The sequence below is a fragment of the Stomoxys calcitrans genome, chromosome 2, assembly GCF_963082655.1.
Source record: "Stomoxys calcitrans chromosome 2, idStoCalc2.1, whole genome shotgun sequence".
NCBI lineage: Eukaryota > Metazoa > Arthropoda > Insecta > Diptera > Muscidae > Stomoxys > Stomoxys calcitrans.
The window spans coordinates 102,931,955-102,949,635 of NC_081553.1; positions in this window are offsets into that span (position 1 = coordinate 102,931,955).

Sequence of the window (17,681 nt, forward strand, 5' to 3'; positions counted from 1 at the left end):
TAAAAAAACAAATTTTGCGTGAACCACTGTGCGAAAACGGAAAATAGTAAGGCGATGAGACCGGCATCAAACGACAGCTAGCGAAGCCTAGTTTCTCATACATATGCAAACATTTTCCAAATAATCGTCCAACTATCGAATTTTACGCAAAAACTTGAAAAAATTACCCAAATGACTAAAAAAACAAATTTTGCGTGAACCACTGTGCGAAAACGGAAAATAGTAAGGCGATGAGACCGGCATCAAACGACAGCTAGCGAAGCCTAGTTTCTCATACATATGCCCACAATTTCCAAATAATCGTCCAACTATCGAATTTTAGGCAAAAACTTGAAAAATTACCCAAAAAACAAAAAAGGCAAATTTTGCGTGAACCACTGTGCGAAAACGGAAAATAGTAAGGCGATGAGACCGGCATCAAACGACAGCTAGCGAAGCCTAGTTTCTCATACATATGCCCACATTTTCCAAATAATCGTCCAACTATCGAATTTTAGGCAAAAACTTGAAAAAATTACCCAAATGACTCGAAAAGCTAATTTTGGGTGAACCACTGTGCGAAAACGGAAAATAGTAAGGCGATGAGACCGGCATCAAACGACAGCTAGCGAAGCCTAGTTTCCTATACATATGCCCACATTTTCCAAATAATCGTCCAACTATCGAATTTTACGCAAAAACTTGAAAAAATTACCCAAATGACTAAAAAAACAAATTTTGCGTGAACCACTGTGCGAAAACGGAAAATAGTAAGGCGATGAGACCGGCATCAAACGACAGCTAGCGAAGCCTAGTTTCTCATACATATGCCCACAATTTCCAAATAATCGTCCAACTATCGAATTTTAGGCAAAAACTTGAAAAATTACCCAAAAAACAAAAAAGGCAAATTTTGCGTGAACCACTGTGCGAAAACGGAAAATAGTAAGGCGATGAGACCGGCATCAAACGACAGCTAGCGAAGCCTAGTTTCTCATACATATGCCCACATTTTCCAAATAATCGTCCAACTATCGAATTTTAGGCAAAAACTTGAAAAAATTACCCAAATGACTCGAAAAGCTAATTTTGGGTGAACCACTGTGCGAAAACGGAAAATAGTAAGGCGATGAGACCGGCATCAAACGACAGCTAGCGAAGCCTAGTTTCCTATACATATGCCCACATTTTCCAAATAATCGTCCAACTATCGAATTTTAGGCAAAAACTTGAAAAAATTACCTAAAAAACTAAAAAAGGAAACTTTGGGTGAACCACTGTGCGAAAACGGAAAATAGTAAGGCGATGAGACCGGCATCAAACGACAGCTAGCGAAGCCTAGTTTCTCATACATATGCAAACATTTTCCAAATAATCGTCCAACTATCGAATTTTAGGCAAAAACTTGAAAAAATTACCCAAAAGACTCGAAAATTCAAACTTGCGTGAACCACTGTGCGAAAACGGAAAATAGTAAGGCGATGAGACCGGCATCAAACGACAGCTAGCGAAGCCTAGTTTCTCATACATATGCCCACATTTTCCAAATAATCGTCCAACTATCGAATTTTAGGCAAAAACTTGAAAAAATTACCCAAAAAACTAAAAAAGGAAATTTTGGGTGAACCACTGTGTGAAAACGGAAAATAGTAAGGCGATGAGACCGGCATCAAATGACAGCTAGCGAAGCCTAGTTTCTCATACATATGCCCACATTTCCCAAATAATCGTCCAACTATCGAATTTTAGGCAAAAACTTGAAAAAATTACCCAAATGACTAAAAAAACAAATTTTGCGTGAACCACTGTGCGAAAACGGAAAATAGTAAGGCGATGAGACCGGCATCAAATGACAGCTAGCGAAGCCTAGTTTCTCATACATATGCCCACATTTTCCAAATAATCGTCCAACTATCGAATTTTAGGCAAAACTTGAAAAAAATACCCAAATGACTAAAAAAACAAATTTTGCGTGAACCACTGTGCGAAAACGGAAAATAGTAAGGCGATGAGACCGGCATCAAACGACAGCTAGCGAAGCCTAGTTTCTCATACATATTCCCGCATTTTTCAAATAATCGTCTAACTATCGAATTCTTCAAAAAAACTTGAAAAAATCGCTACAAGACCTCAAAAATCTATTTTGTGTGAACCACTGTGCAAAAATGGAAAAAGTTGATACTTTGAAACCGGTCTCAAACGACAGCTTATGAAGTCTTGTTTCTAATCCAAAAGGGCCTATATTCCAAATAATCGTCTAACTATCGAATTTTTCAAAAAAAAACTTGAATTGAATAATTATTATACATTTGTGGATTAATATACGCACCATCTTTTCAACCTAACCTCCTTTTGAGTTTCTGAGCTGTATGTTTTTTTTTGTTATTTTAGAAAAGACAATTTACAACTTTTTGGAATACCCCAATTTACCTTAATATATTTATGCGAACTATTATGACCATTCATGTAGATTTTTTCAATGCATTGGATTTTTACATTGTAAATATTTAATTTGTTTTTTACCTTTTTAACATAAAATTTCCTAGCCTGGGTTTTCAAAAGCAATGAAAGGTTTTGAATCCTTTTACATTTTTTGAATGAAAAGGTATGTTAGTTAAGCTGAGTACCTGCGTAAGCAATGGTGAAGGATTCCAAACACGTGTATTGAGTTTTTATATCAGCAGGTTTAATACTTTTTATCTTGAAATTTCCCTGCCAGCATTTTTTAATGAGGTGGTATGTTAGTAAAGTTTTTACCTGTGTACACTTGACTCAAATTTTGCAAATATTTTGATCTTATTGGATTCTACCTGCCACTGAATGGTATTTTTTCCTATCTTTAAAATTACTTTTCAGTTTCGATTACCCTTTTCAATTTCTAATCTTTGTTTGATCAACAAAGCGAACAGTTGTAATTTGCAAAAAAGTTAAAAATCTTGCATATATACAAATTCTGAAAAGTTAAATTTTAAAAGAAAGTGAAAAGTGTAATTTATAAACAATTCTAAAATGAATTTCAGGCAAATCGAGTAATTGCGCTCCCTAGAGGCTCAGAAAGTCAACTATATCAACTATATACCGATTTCAACTATATATAGATTTCGAGAATGCTTGGAAAAGTTGTTGGAAGTCGCACCAAAAAGATATATGCAAAATTTCAACCAAATTGGATAAAAATTGCGCCCTTAAGAAGCTCAAGAAGTTAATCGGGAGTTTGGTGAATATGACAGTTATATCAGGTCATGGACTGATCTGTAATCATACTTGGCACAGTTGTTGGATATACCAAAACGATATGCGAAAAATTTCCACCAAATCAGATAAAAACTGCGTTTTCTGGCAGCTCAAAAAGTGCAAGTGTATCAAGTTATGAACCGATTTGAACCATACACAGCTATTTTTGTTTGAAGTGATACCAAAACTGCGCCCTCTAGAAACTCAAGCCAAATAAAAAATTCCAAACATTCTAAATACCTTAAAATGGCTTAATTTTAGATTTTGTTACAAAAACGACTTGTTTTTGGCCGATTTCAATGAAATCTTGGATTTTGGATTTTTTTTTGCATCACAACTTGTATATTTTTTGGTATGAAACCTATTCTTTTTTTGTCCAGGTGTCTGATTTTTAACTTGTTAAAATATGTTCCAAACCTAGACATGTCAGATAGCAAAATTCATATTTCCATTATTTTGCCGGTTTTTTTTTACGATATTTTGGATTAGAAACTAGACTTTATAAGCTGTCGTTTGAGACCGGTTTCAAAGTATTAACTTTTCCATTTTTGCACAGTGGTTGACGCAAAATAGATTTTTGAGGTCTTGAAGCGATTTTTTTTCAAGTTGTTTTGAAAAATTTGATAGTTAGACGATTTTTTTGGAATATAAGCTCTTTTGGATTAGAAACTAGACTTCATAAGCTGTCGTTTGAGACCGGTTTCAAAGTATCAACTTTTTCCATTTTTGCACAGTGGTTCACACAAAATAGATTTTTGAGGTCTTGAAGCGATTTTTTTCAAGTTGTTTTGAAAAATTTGATAGTTAGACGATTATTTGGAATATAAGCTCTTTTGGATTAGAAACAAGACTTCATAAGCTGTCGTTTGAGACCGGTTTCAAAGTATCAACTTTTTCCATTTTTGCACAGTGGTTCACACAAAATAGATTTTTGAGGTCATGTAGCGATTTTTTTTCAAGTTTTTTTTGAAAAATTCGATAGTTAGACGATTATTTGGAATAAAGACCCTTTTGGATTAGAAACTAGACTTCATAAGCTGTCGTTTGAGACCGGTTTCAAAGTATTAACTGTTTCCATTTTTGCACAGTGGTTGACGCAAAATAGATTTTTCAAGTCTTGTAGCGAATTTTTTCAAGTTTTTTTTTTGAAGAATTCGATAGTTGGACGATTATTTGGAAAATGTGGGCATATGTATGAGAAACTAGGCTTCGCTAGCTGTCGTTTGATGCCGGTCTCATCGCCTTACTATTTTCCGTTTTCGCACAGTGGTTCACGCAAAATTTGTTTTTTTAGTCATTTGGGTAATTTTTTCAAGTTTTTGCGTAAAATTCGATAGTTGGACGATTATTTGGAAAATGTTTGCATATGTATGAGAAACTAGGCTTCGCTAGCTGTCGTTTGATGCCGGTCTCATCGCCTTACTATTTTCCGTTTTCGCACAGTGGTTCACGCAAAATTTGTTTTTTAGTCATTTGGGTAATTTTTTCAAGTTTTTGCCTAAAATTCGATAGTTGGACGATTATTTGGAAAATGTGGGCATATGTATAGGAAACTAGGCTTCTCTAGCTGTCGTTTGATGCCGGTCTCATCGCCTTACTATTTTCCGTTTTTACACAGTGGTTCACCCAAAAATTCCTTTTTTAGTTTTTTAGGTAATTTTTTCAAGTTTTTGCCTAAAATTCGATAGTTGGACGATTATTTGGAAAATGTGGGCATATGTATAGGAAACTAGGCTTCGCTAGCTGTCGTTTGATGCCGGTCTCATCGCCTTACTATTTTCCGTTTTCGCACAGTGGTTCACCCAAAATTAGCTTTTCGAGTCATTTGGGTAATTTTTTCAAGTTTTTGCCTAAAATTCGATAGTTGGACGATTATTTGGAAAATGTGGGCATATGTATGAGAAACTAGGCTTCGCTAGCTGTCGTTTGATGCCGGTCTCATCGCCTTACTATTTTCCGTTTTCGCACAGTGGTTCACGCAAAATTTGTTTTTTAGTCATTTGGGTAATTTTTTCAAGTTTTTGCCTAAAATTCGATAGTTGGACGATTATTTGGAAAATGTGGGCATATGTATAGGAAACTAGGCTTCGCTAGCTGTCGTTTGATGCCGGTCTCATCGCCTTACTATTTTCCGTTTTCACACAGTGGTTCACCCAAAATTTACTTTTTCAGTTTTTCGGGTAATTTTTTCAAGTTTTTGCCTAAAATTCGATAGTTAGACGATTATTTGAAAAATGCGGGAATATGTATGAGAAACTAGGCTTCGCTAGCTGTCGTTTGATGCCGGTCTCATCGCCTTACTATTTTCCGTTATCGCACAGTGGTTCACGCAAAATTTGTTTTTTTAGTCATTTGGGTATTTTTTTCAAGTTTTGCCTAAAATTCGATAGTTGGACGATTATTTGGAAAATGTGGGCATATGTATGAGAAACTAGGCTTCGCTAGCTGTCATTTGATGCCGGTCTCATCGCCTTACTATTTTCCGTTTTCGCACAGTGGTTCACGCAAAATTTGTTTTTTAGTCATTTGGGTAATTTTTTCAAGTTTTTGCCTAAAATTCGATAGTTGGACGATTATTTGGGAAATGTGGGCATATGTATGAGAAACTAGGCTTCGCTAGCTGTCGTTTGATGCCGGTCTCATCGCCTTACTATTTTCCGTTTTCGCACAGTGGTTCACGCAAAATTTGTTTTTTTAGTCATTTGGGTATTTTTTTCAAGTTTTGCCTAAAATTCGATAGTTGGACGATTATTTGGAAAATGTGGGCATATGTATAGGAAACTAGGCTTCGCTAGCTGTCGTTTGATGCCGGTCTCATCGCCTTACTATTTTCCGTTTTCGCACAGTGGTTCACCCAAAATTAGCTTTTCGAGTCATTTGGGTAATTTTTTCAAGTTTTTGCCTAAAATTCGATAGTTGGACGATTATTTGGAAAATGTGGGCATATGTATGAGAAACTAGGCTTCGCTAGCTGTCGTTTGATGCCGGTCTCATCGCCTTACTATTTTCCGTTTTTACACAGTGGTTCACCCAAAATTTACTTTTTCAGTTTTTCGGGTAATTTTTTCAAGTTTTTGCCTAAAATTCGATAGTTAGACGATTATTTGAAAAATGCGGGAATATGTATGAGAAACTAGGCTTCGCTAGCTGTCGTTTGATGCCGGTCTCATCGCCTTACTATTTTCCGTTTTCGCACAGTGGTTCACGCAAAATTTGTTTTTTTAGTCATTTGGGTATTTTTTTCAAGTTTTGCCTAAAATTCGATAGTTGGACGATTATTTGGAAAATGTGGGCATATGTATGAGAAACTAGGCTTCGCTAGCTGTCATTTGATGCCGGTCTCATCGCCTTACTATTTTCCGTTTTCGCACAGTGGTTCACGCAAAATTTGTTTTTTTAGTCATTTGGGTAATTTTTTCAAGTTTTTGCCTAAAATTCGATAGTTGGACGATTATTTGGAAAATGTGGGCATATGTATGAGAAACTAGGCTTCGCTAGCTGTCATTTGATGCCGGTCTCATCGCCTTACTATTTTCCGTTTTCACACAGTGGTTCACCCAAAATTTCCTTTTTTAGTTTTTTGGGTAATTTTTTCAAGTTTTTGCCTAAAATTCGATAGTTGGACGATTATTTGGAAAATGTGGGCATATGTATGAGAAACTAGGCTTCGCTAGCTGTCGTTTGATGCCGGTCTCATCGCCTTACTATTTTCCGTTTTCGCACAGTGGTTCACCCAAAATTAGCTTTTCGAGTCATTTGGGTAATTTTTTTAAGTTTTTGCCTAAAATTCGATAGTTGGACGATTATTTGGAAAATGTTTGCATATGTATAGGAAACTAGGCTTCTCTAGCTGTCGTTTGATGCCGGTCTCATCGCCTTACTATTTTCCATTTGTGCACAGTGGATCAATCAATTTTACAATCTTCTTCATCTTGTTAGTACACCTTGCGGTTATTGAGGGAACTAAATTTTAATGTTGGATCACCTTGTTATTTTCTAGATCTTTTTTTGGTTTTTTGTGTTTTGAAATTTCCTTTTTATGAACAAATACTTTTTTTTTAAATTAATTAATTGCCTACAAAGTTCCTTAACAGTGTTATGCTAATGGCAGTAACAGAGGACTGTTAAGTCAGTGGTTTGTGTCTCCACTAGTTAAATTCGGAATTTATCTTCACTCACATTACAAACAGAATGACAAGATTAATATACAACCACCCTATGGTGGTGGGTATAAAAACAAGTAAAAAGGCATTAAGTTCGGCCGGGCCGAAGTTTGAATACCAACCACCTCGGGTATGTACGTAAACCACATTTCGTCAAAATACGGTGAAAAATTCATACCTCATGTCATAGCAGCTATATCGAGATAAGGTCCGATTTGGACCAAATACTAATAAGTACAAGTCATTGTTCAATTGTGTATAACAAAATGTTAGTTTTTTTTAAGTAGCTATATCTTAAAGTAAACTGATCTGAACCATAAACGACACGGATGTCGAAAAGCCTAACATAAGTCAGTGAAATCAGATTATAAATGTACTTTTTTTAGGGCCAAGACTTCAAATCAAGATATCGGTCTATATGGCAGCTATATGCAAATCTTGGTCAATCTAGACAAAATAGAAGAAATATGTTTTGGGGCTTAACATAACTCTCTGTCCCAAATTTTGGCAACATCGCACAATAAATGGTCTTTTATGGGCCCAAAACATTAAATCGAGAGATCGGTCTATATGGCAGCTGTATCTAAATCTGGACCGATCTGAGTGAAATTGAAGAGGTATGTCGAAGGGCCTAACACAACTCACTGACCCAATTTTCTGCAACATCGGACAATAAATGCGCCTTTTATAGCTCCAAAACCTAAAACCGAGAGATCGATCTATATGGCAGCTATATCCAAATCTTGACCGATCTGTGCCAAATTTAAGAGGAATGTCGAAGGGCCTAACGCAACTCACTGTCTCAAATTTCGTCGGAATTAGATAATAAATGCGCTTTTTATGGCCTCAAAACCTTAAATAGAGAGATCGGTCTATATGGCAGCTATATCCAAATCTGGACAGATCTGTGTCATATTGCAGAAGTATCTCAAGGGGCTTAACTTAACTCATTGTCCCAAATTTCGACGACACCGGACAATAAATACGCCTTTTATGGGCTCAAAGCCTTAAATCAAGAGATCGGTCTATATGGCAGCTATATCAAAATCTGGGTCGATCTGGGCCAATTGAAGAACGATGTCGAGTGATCTAACAAAACTCACTGTCCCAACGGAACGATCTGGACCAAATTGAACAATAACGTCGAGGGGCCTAACACAACTTACTGTCCCAAATTTCAGCAAAATCGGATAATAAATGCTCCTTTTTTTGGACCCAAGACCTTAAATCGGCGGATCGGTCTATGTGGCAGCTAAATCCAAATCTTTACCGATCTGGGCCAAATTGAATAAGGATGTGGAATGGCCTAACACAACTCACTGTCCGAAATTTTAGCAAAATCGGATAATAAATGTGGCTTTTATGGGCCAAAGACCCAAATCGTCGGATCGGTCTATATGGCAGCTATATCCAAATCTGGACCGATCTGGGCCAAATTGAAGAAGGATGTCTAAGGGCCTAACACAACTCAGTGACGCAAATTTCAGCGAAACCGGACAATAAATGTGGCTTTTATGGGCTCATGACCTTAAATCGGAGGATCGGTCTATATGGGGGCTATATCCAGATTTAGTCCGATGTACCCCATCTTCGAACTTAACCTGCTTAAGAAGAATCTGTGCAAAGTTTCAACTCAATATCTTTATTTTTAAAGACTATAGTGTGATTTCAACAGACAGACGGACGGACATGGCTAGATCGGCTTAGATTTTTACGACCATCAAGAATATATATACTTTAAAGAGTCGGACAGGCCACCGTAGCGCCGTTAGCATGTCCCCAGGCATTCAGCGTCCTAGGCGTGACCATCAGCAAAAATTTTCAGCGGTGGTTTTCCCTCCTAATGCTGGCAACATTTCTGAGGTACTATGCCATGTTAAATTTCTCTTCAAAGAGGTGTCGCACTGCGGCACGCCGTTCGAACTCGGCTGTAAAGAGGAGGCCCCTTATCATTGAGCTTAAACTTGAATCGGACTGCACTCATTGATATGTGAGAAGTTTACCCCTGTTGCTTAGTGGAATGTTCATGGGCAAAATTTGCAATAGAGTAGGAAGTGGATATTTCGATGGGTTGCAAACGGAATGACGAAACGAAGATACCCCCATCCTTCGGTGGTGGGTATAAAAACAAAAATTACTAGAAAATTTCATGGAAACTTGAAATTTTTTTCTAAAAGCATAATTTCTTTGAAAATTTCTCTATATACAAAATTTTTGATAAAATGTTCTCCAAAGACAAAATTTTCACGAAATTTTGCTGACATCTGTATTTCTTGTTAATCAAACTCACATAATGTAGTAGGCAATTTTAAAGTCGCTTGTGTGTCAAACGTTTCATGTTTAACATAAACTTTGCCACCTATTCAAAATATCTGCAAATTCATCCACACAGTGCCTTTATGCCTCATCTGCCCCATCATATTTCACAACTATTGCAGCTTATAAAGGGTGATTTTTTTGAGGTTAGGATTTTCATGCATTAGTATTTGACAGATCACGTGGGATTTCAGACATGGTGTCAAAGAGAAAGATGCTCAGTATGCTTTGACATTTCATCATGAATAGACTTACTAACGAGCAACGCTTGCAAATCATTGAATTTTATTACCAAAATCAGTGTTCGGTTCGAAATGTGTTCATTCACCGTAACGTTGCGTCCAACAGCATCTTTGAAAAAATACGGTCCAATGATTCCACCAGCGTACAAACCACACCAAACAGTGCATTTTTCGGGATGCATGGGCAGTTCTTGAACGGCTTCTGGTTGCTCTTCACTCCAAATGCGGCAATTGTGCTTATTTACGTAGCCATTCAACCAGGAATGAGCATCATCGCTGAACGGTGAATGAACACATTTCGAACCGAACACTGATTTTGGTAATAAAATTCAATGATTTGCAAGCGTTGCTCGTTAGTAAGTCTATTCATGATGAAATGTCAAAGCATACTGAGCATCTTTCTCTTTGACACCATGTCTGAAATCCCACGTGATCTGTCAAATACTAATGCATGAAAATCCTAACCTCAAAAAAATCACCCTTTATCATCATAACCCAAGTACTGATGTTGAATATTTTCCTTTTAAATATCCCATGAACACCCACACTAAAATTTTTCAATACAAATCCAGACTAATAATAATAGCGTCTGCCATTACAAAGAAATGAGACATGCCATGCAATAACGATGATGACGCTGACAGTGAGGACTTCATTGCGGGCTACTCCTCAAGCCAAACTGAAGAACTGCAGACAGTTTAGTTCTTCACCTCTACAGTTGGGTGAATGGGGGAGGGAGGAAACTACTTTCCTTGTTGATGCACTCAAGTGGAAAGACAATTTTTTTTTCGCCTTAATTTTCATTTTTGTAGCAAACTAAAGAAACGAAATAGAGTACGAATTGCACAACTTACGTTTATGTAAAGTTCAAGATTATTCTCTGCTGATTATGAAATTAAGACGTAAGAGCGTAATGCAATTATGTTTAACTAACGACAGACGAACCTTGATGGACAATGTGTGCTTGAGACTATTAAGTACCAAAGCTGGCACAGCAGAACTTTAATAATATACTCGTGGTGAGTCTTTAACTTTTTTAAAATTTTATACCCACCAGAGATACCCACTAGAGAATAGTGGGTATAATCATTAAGTCATTCCATTTGCATCACATCGAAAACCGACAATGAATGGTTGCCCAAAAAGTAATTGCAGATTTTTCTATAGTCGGCGTTGACAAATTTTTTCACAGCTTGTGACTCTGTAATTGTATTCTTTCTTCTGTCAGTTATCAGCTGTTACTTTTAGTTTGCTTTAGAAAAAAAGTGTAAAAAAAGTATATTTGATTAAAGTTCATTCTAAATTTTATTAAAAATGCATTTACTTTCTTTTAAAAAATCCGCAATTACTTTTTGGGCAACCCAATAGATATATTCTTGATCGTCGTTGTAATATTCTAAGACGATGTAACGATGTCCGTCTCTCTGTCCGTCCGTCTGTTCTGTTTGTAACTACTCGAAATATTCGTCTTAGACTCCATATTCTTGATCGTCGTGACCTTTTATGTCGTTCTAGCCATGTCCGTCCGTCTGTTCCTCTGTCCGTCCGTCTGTCCGACCGTCTGTCCGTCCGTCCGTCCGTCTGTCTGTCGAAAGCACGCTAAGTTTCGAAGGGGTACAACTAGCCGCTTGAAATTTTGCACAAATACTTCTTATTAGTGTAGGCCGGTTGGTATTGTAAATGGGCCATATCGGTCCATGTTTTGATATCGCTGCCATATAAACCGATCTTGAGTCTTGACTTCATGAACTGCTAGAGGGCGCAATTCTTATCTGATTGGAATGAAATTTTGTACGACGTGTTTTGTTATGATATCCAACAACGGTGCCAAGTATAGTACAAATCGGTCCATAATCTGACAAAGCTGCCATATAAACCGATCTTGGGTCTTGACTTCTGAGCCTCTAGATTAAATTTTGCTCCACGTGTTTCGCTATGACTTCCAACAACTGTGCCAAGTATGGTTTAAATCGGTCCATAACCTGATATAGCTGCCATATAAACCGATCTTGGGTCTTGACTTCTTGAGTCTCTAGAGGGCTTAATTCTTATCCGATTTGAATGAAATTTTGCACGACGAATTTCGCTATGACTTTCAACAACTGTACTAAGTTAGGTTCAAATCGGTCAATAACCTGATATAGCTGCCATATAAACCGATCTTTAAACATGACTTCTTGAGCCTCTAGAGGGCGCAACACTTATCCGCTTGGAATGAAATTTTGCACCACGTGTTTCGCTATGAGTTTCAACAACTGTGCTAAGTTAGGTTCAAATCGGTCAATAACCTGATATATCTGCCATATAAACCGATCTTGGGTCTTGACTTCTTGAGCCTCTAGAGGGCGCAGTTCTTATCCGATTGGAATGAAGTTTTGCTCCACGTGTTTCGCTATGACTTTCAACAATTGTGCCAAATATGCTTCAAATCGGTCGATAACCTGATATAGCCGCCACATAAACCGATCTTGGGTCTTGACTTCTTGAGCCCCTAGAGGGCGCAATACTTACCGATTGGAATCAAATTTCGCACCAAGTGTTGCGCTATGACTTCCAACAACTGTGCTAAGTTAGGTTTAAATGGGTCCATAACTTGATATAGCTGCTATATAAACCGATCTTTAAACATGACTTCTTGAGCCTCTAGAGGGCGCAATTCTTATCCGATTGGAATGAAATTTTGCTCCACGTGTTTCGCTATGACTTCCAACAACTGTGCCAAGTTAGGTTCAAATCGGTCAATAACCTGATATAGTTACCATATAAACCGATCTTGGGTCTTGACTTCTTTAGCCTCTAGAGGGCGCAGTTCTTATCCGATTGAAATAAAATTTTGCACGACGTGTTTTCTTAAGATATCCAATAACTGTACCGAGTATGGTTTAAATCGGATGATAACCTGATATAGCTGCAATATAATCCGATTTTTGGTCTTGACTTCTTGAGCCTCTAGAGGGCGCACTTTTTATCCTACTTGAATGAAATTTTGCACGAAGTAGTTTGTTATGATATCCATCAACTGTGCTTAGTTAGATTCAAATCGGTCAATAACCTGATATTGTTATGATATCCAACAACTGTGCCAAGTATGGTTTAAATCGGTCTTTAACCTGATATAGCTGTCATGTAAACCGAGCTGGGATCTAGATTTCTTGAGCCTCTTGAGGGCGCAATTCTTATCCGATTTGCCTGAAATTTTGTACGACGGATTCTCTCATGACCATCAACATACGTGTTTATTATGGTCTGAATCGGTCTTTAGCCCGATACAGCTCCCATATAAATCAATCTCTCTACTTTACATCTTGAGTCCCCAAAGGGCGCAATTCTTATTCGAATTGGCTGACATTTTACACAGGTCTCCAACATGTAATTTGATTGTGGTCTGAACCGGACAATATCTTGATATCGCTCTAACAGCAGAGCAAATCTTTTCTTTTTTTCCTCTTTTTTTGCCTAAGAAGAGATGCCGGGAAAGAAAATCGACAAATGCGATCCATGGTGGAGGGTATATAAGATTCGGTCCGGCCGAACTTAGCACGCTTTTACTTGTTTTGTTTTTAATTTTGTACACCTATCATGAGTGACAGAGAATATGATGTCCGTCTAATACAATTTCTGGGAAATATCTCAGACACATGTTCATTAAATTAACCCACAATATAATGTCAACAATGGCTTGTGGTTGCGATTTGGTGAGATTTCTTTTTCGTAAGAATTTTGCCTTTGGGGAGAGACAAGTGTTTCATGATAAGATTTTAGTTAAAAATTTCCTTGTAATAAATGATAACATATAATTTCTTGTCTCTTCATAGTAATTCGTATAATGTGACAGGTTGCAAATTAAAAGACATATCACATATTGCAATCTGCAGTCCAAACAAAAACTTTCCTAGCAATTTTTGTCTTTAGAGAAAATTACATAGCCACAACTTCATGGAAAATTTGTAAACAAGTGATAAACAGAAAAAAATACAAGCACTAAGAAAGAGAACAAATGTCCCAAAAATGTTATCTGTGTTTTTAGAGAACAATTTCGTCTTTAGAGAAAAATTCATAGTTTTTGTGTTGAATAGAATAAGTAAAATCGTGCCATGTTCGGCCGAACCGATTCTTATACACCCTCCACCATGGATCGCATTTGTCAAGTTCTTTGCCTGACATCTCTCTTTAGGTAAACAAAGGAAAATGGATAAGAATTTTGTATGCCATTGAAGTTATATCAAGTTATGGGCTGATTCGAACCAAAAATGGTCTGGATATTGGAGACCATATTAGAAGTCAAATGCAAATTTTTTTTCAAATTTTGCCCATGAACATTCCACTAAGGAATGGGGGCAATGAGTGCTGTCCGATTCCAGTTTAAGCTCAATGATAAAGGGCTACCTTTTTATAGCCGAGTCCGAACGGCGTGCCGCAGTGCGACACCTCTTCGGAGATAAGTTTTACATGGCATATTACCTCACAAATGTTGCCAGCATTATGAGGGGAAAGCCACCGCTGAAAATTTTTTCTGATGGTCTCTCCAGGATTCGAACCCAGGCATTCAGCGTCATGCTAACCCCTGCGCCACGGTGGCCTCATAGTCGAAGTTATTGTACAAAATTTCTGCCAAATCGGATAAGAATATCATCGTATCAGGGGCTCAAAAAGTAAAATAGAGACATTGTGTTACATGGGAGCTATATCAGGTTATGGAACGATTTAGACTAGATTTGGGACATATGTTATGTTTAAGGTTATAGGAAAAGTCTTTGTATAAAATTTCAGCCAAATCATATAAGAATTGCACCCCCTATATGGACAATACTTGGGTAAAAGACATTTTACCCAGCTGCTAGTGTCCGACGTTGGCGGCGAAGAGGATACCGCAGAACCCATCAAGGATGATGGTATAGAATGTTTACCTCCTAGTCAGAATGAGGTCCAAGTAGCAGTGACCCAACTAAAGAACAACAAGGCAGCAGGGGCCGACGACCGGCTGAACTATTTAAGACCGGATGCATACGCTGTTAAGGCGTATGCATCAGCTTGTCTGAGTGATCTGGCTAGAAGAACGCATACCCGATGATTGGCACCTCAGCATACTATGTCCCGTACACAAGAAAGGAGACAAGGCGGAATGTGCCAACTACAGAGGAATAAGTTTCCTTCCCATAGCACACATAATACTCTAGAGTGTACTGTGTGAAAGACTTAAACCTAAAGTCAATGAGATAATTGGGCCCTATCTATGCGGCTTTAGACCTGGTAAATCCACCCTGGACCAGATATTCACACTGTGCCAAATCCTGGAAAAGACTCGAGAAGGACAAATCAACACCTACCATTGCATTGTTGACAATGCAATTTACACTATACAAGATACTAACCGTATTTTTATATGGTTCTGCAGCATGGGTACTTGAGAAAGCAGATGAGGCAGTACTTGGAGTGTTTGAGAGAAAGGTTCTTCGTAAAATATATGAACCAGTTTGCGATAATGAAAAATATATGTGACGTATGAACCACGAGCTGTATGAGCTGTATGACGACCATAACATAGTTACACGCATCAAAATACAACGGCTGCCTTGGCTAGGTCATGTTGTAAGAATGGATGAAGAAGCTCCGGCAAAGAAGTCTTTTGAAGGCCAAAACGGTGGTACACGCAAAGCGGGAAGACCAAAATCCCGATGGAAAGATCAAGTGGTGGGAGACACCTCGAAACTTGTTATCAAAGATTTTAGAATGAGCGCGGAAGGTCGAGGCTCTTGGAACGTTATTCTACTTTAGGCTAGTAGAACAAATGTTCTGTCATAGCCAATTAAAGTAAAGTAAGACAATACTTGGCGCTGCTGTTGCAAGTTGAATAAAAAACACCTCGTGCAAAATTTCATCTTAGTCGAATAAGAGTTGCGCTGTCTAGAGGCTCAAGAAGTAAAGATCCGAGATCGGTTTATATGGCAATTTTATCAGGTTAGGCACAGTTTTGAACCATACTTAGCGAAGTTTTTGGAAGCTCAGATCTTGAATGCCAAATCAGGCATTCAAGATCTGAGTTCGGTTTATATGACAGCTGTATCAGGCTAGGAACCTTTTTGAACTACGCTTGGGACAGTTGTTGGAAGACCTAACAAAACACCTTATATAAAATTTGAGCTAATTCGGATAAGAATTCCGCCCTCTAGAGGCTCAAAAAGTCAAGATTCAAGAAAAATTTATATGTGAGCTATAACAAAACATAGACCATTTACAATCCCAACTGACCTTCACTAATAGGAAGTATTTGTGCAAAATTTCAAGTGCTTAGCTTTACTCCTTCTAAACTTGGATCAAGAATATGTATACTTTACTAGCCGAACCGGGCCCGCTCCGCTGCGCGTTTTTATAGGGCGACGATATTCTTGATCGTTGCGACATTTTATGTCGATCTAGCCATGTCTGTCCGTACGTCCGTCTGTCTGTCGAAAGCACGCTAACTTCCGAAGGAGTAAAGCTAATCGCTTGAAATTTGCAGAAATACTTTTTATTAGTGTAGGTCGGTTGGTATTGTAATTGGGCCATATCGGTCCATGTTTTGATATAGCTGCCATATCAACCGATCTTGGGTCTTGACTTCTTGAGCCTCTAAAGGGCGCAATTCCTATCCGATTTGGCTGAAATTTTGCACATAGTGTATTAGTATCACTTCTAACAACTGTGCTAAGTATGGTTCAAATCAGTCCATAACCTGGTATAGCTGTCATATAAATCGATCTTGGGCCTTGACTTCTTGAGCCTCTAGAGTGCGCAATTATTATCCGATTTGACTGAAATTTCGCACCACGTGTTTTGTTATGATATCCAACAACTGTGCCAAGTATGATTCAAATCGATTAATAACCTGACATAGCTGCCATATAATCCGATCTTGGGTCTTGACTTCTTGAGCCTCTAGAGAGCGCAATTCTTATCCGATTGGAATGAAATTTTGTACGACTGATCCTCTCATGACCATCAACATACGTGTTTATTATGGTATGAATCGGTCTATAGCCCGATACAGCTCCCATATAAATCGATCTCTCTATTTTACTTCTTGAGCCCCCAAAGGGCGCAATTTTTATTCGAATTGGCTGACATTTTGCACAGGTCTCCAACATATAATTTAATTGTGGTCTAAACCGGATCATATCTTGATATCACTCTAATAGCAGAGCAAATCTTTTCTTACATCATTTTTTGCCTAAGAAGATATGCCGGGAAAAGGACTCGACAAATGTGCTCCATGGTGGAGAGTATATAAGATTCGGCCCGGCCGAACTTAGCACGCTTTTACTTGTTTTAAATCTCTAATATCTTTTTAGGGTGGTCCCACTTCGCCCTGAATGAAAATTCGTGCCACTGTAGCTTATGTCCGCCTATGACGCTGAACGCCTGCATTCAAATCCTGGCGAAAACATCGCAAATCCTGGCGAAAACATCGCACTAAATTTAAAGCGGTGGTTATCCCCTCTTAATGCTGGCGACATTTGCGAGGTACCATGCCATGCATGGTCATGTAAGAAATTCTCCCCAAAGAGGTGTCGCACTGCGGCACGCTGTTCGGACTCAGCCATACAGGGGACCTTTCTATATGGCTTGAGTTTAAACTTGAATCGGAATTTGGCAGGTTTTGAGCGGCCCCCGACCACAACAATAGAAACCTTGCTTTGCTTTTGGTGACTGTGAGAGTGCAAACAAATTTCGAACGAATCACATTACCAATCTCCTAAATCTGGTATTT